At 48.8% G+C, this 1,922-nt stretch overlaps 1 protein-coding gene across 1 annotated transcript in view; it reads right to left on the reverse strand.

Annotated features, from left to right (window-relative positions):
* FBXO42 (F-box protein 42) overlaps positions 1-284 on the reverse strand; it is a 22,061-nt gene extending 21,777 nt beyond the window's left edge. The window contains exon 1 of the mRNA XM_018574046.1: positions 142-284. The gene's annotated coding sequence lies outside the window, so the exon portion shown is untranslated. The remainder of the gene's footprint in view (positions 1-141) is intronic.
* Positions 285-1,922: the final 1,638 nt, after the last annotated feature.

Here is a 1,922-nt window from a genome sequence, read left to right on the forward strand (position 1 = left end):
GGGGTACAGGGGGGTCAGTATGAAGAGACAGTAGGCGGGGGGGGGTTTGTGTATAAAGAGACAGTCAGTGGGGGGCATAGACAGGGGTGTGTGTGTGTATAAAGAGACAGTCAGTCAGTGAAGAGACTGTCGGGGTCTCACCTGGGTCGGGCCGGTTCCTCTTCCTCACCGAGCCGCCATCTTCATCGGCATCCTGAGCGGCGACAGAAGAGGAAGGGCCGAAGCCGGCGGAGGGGGCGTGCACGCACGGCGTACCAGGGTCACGCGCAATCCGTGTCGGGCCCTCCTCTGCCATCTTGTGGTTGGCATCAGATCGCTGTGCGGAAGGCTTTCCGTGTTTTTGGCCGCCATGTTGGAGAGGGCGCCCCTGTGCTCGCCGGTCGCCATATTTTGGATGGCAGGGATCTGTCATGTGTGAAGGAGGTGACCACAACATTTCAGGGTCCGGTTTGTTAGGTCTTCCGGTGTAAACAATAATCTCTCTTACTCTTCATATTGGATTTTATTGTTTCTTGTAAAATTGATTTTATAGCCCAGAAATCACTGTAGGGGGGATGTGAGGGAGCCTTGCAGCCCCAGCATCTCTTTGGGGAACGTTGCCCCGGGTAACATGCACTGTCAGACATCCCAACCTGCAAAACTTTATTTCAGGGAGGTGCCCTTCTCATTTCAGGGAGGTGGCCTTTCTGTTTTGTTATTTTCTTTTTATTGTGCCGTCAGAATAAAATAAAAAAACAACATATAGCATGGGAATGAATCATTAGGCTGCTATTGGCTATTTCAATTTGCAATAGCCAATAGCAGGCTGGCTATTGCACCCATCAACTGCTGCTGTCAATCAGCAGAGGAGGTGATTGACAGCAGCAGTGGGCGGGTGCAATAGCCAAAATTTCATAACAATTCCGGGATATACACCCAGCCGGCTTCCCGCCAAATCATTAAGCGGGGCAGCGTGTAATGATGCAGCATCGGCTTTCCAATTGGCCGGCTTCCAAGCCAGCTTCAAGCTCACTCATCACCTCATGATGAGGGAGCATGGAGCCAATCTCCCGGCCAATCAGGAAGCTGTGCACTGCGTCATTACACGACGCCCAGCTTCCTGATTGGCCAGAAAACCGGCTTCATGCTTTCCCGTCACCTAGTGATGAGAAGCATGGGTACGGCTTCCCTGCTGATCGGGATGCCGGGTGGCGAGTTTTTACGCGCCGTCTGGCTTCCGTAACGGGACTTCCGGTATCGGGGAGTACCGGGGAAAAAAATATTGATGCTCGATACCGAAAAACGGTATCGGTGCATCTCTAATAGATATATTTCTATATACAAAGTATATACTGTATATTGGTAATTAGGGAGATCTAACACTCACCCCGATCCCCGTCATGTTCTGCTCCTACAATGTATTTAACTCGTCTTCTCCTATCAGTTCCCTTTTCAATCTGTGAAATATTTCATTATAAGTGTTTTTTCTGTTCAGTAGGTGCAAAAAAGTCCCTGTTGATCCCGCCAGAAACCCCCGTCAGGGCATAACGTCCTGTGCTCTCCGCCTGCCTGACTGGTATGAGTGACATCCTTCTCAGCTCTGTCTTCCTTCACGGGGGGGCGGATGTGATTATAGTTGTACTTTTGTACTGTTACAATTATTGCTATTGTTTTACATATTGAATAAGTAATAAAAAGATTTATTAAATAGTTCTCGGTCTGTTCTTAGCTGTCTTCGAGGACTACAGAACCCCCCAATGTTATGGAGATGAGATTTGTTCTGTAGTCCCGTGTCATAAAGTGACAACACTGTTTCTTCATAGATACTGTATAGTGAGAGTTGTCACCCTAGAACAGGAAGAGTGTTACTGGCGGGATCGCCAGGAGAGAATAAAGGAGACAAAAGTCTGAATGAAGAAAAATAATGCGGCGGCCACATCGAA

Source organism: Nanorana parkeri, unplaced genomic scaffold, assembly GCF_000935625.1.
Source record: "Nanorana parkeri isolate BGI_ZX_2015 unplaced genomic scaffold, ASM93562v1 scaffold2694, whole genome shotgun sequence".
Lineage (NCBI taxonomy): Eukaryota > Metazoa > Chordata > Amphibia > Anura > Dicroglossidae > Nanorana > Nanorana parkeri.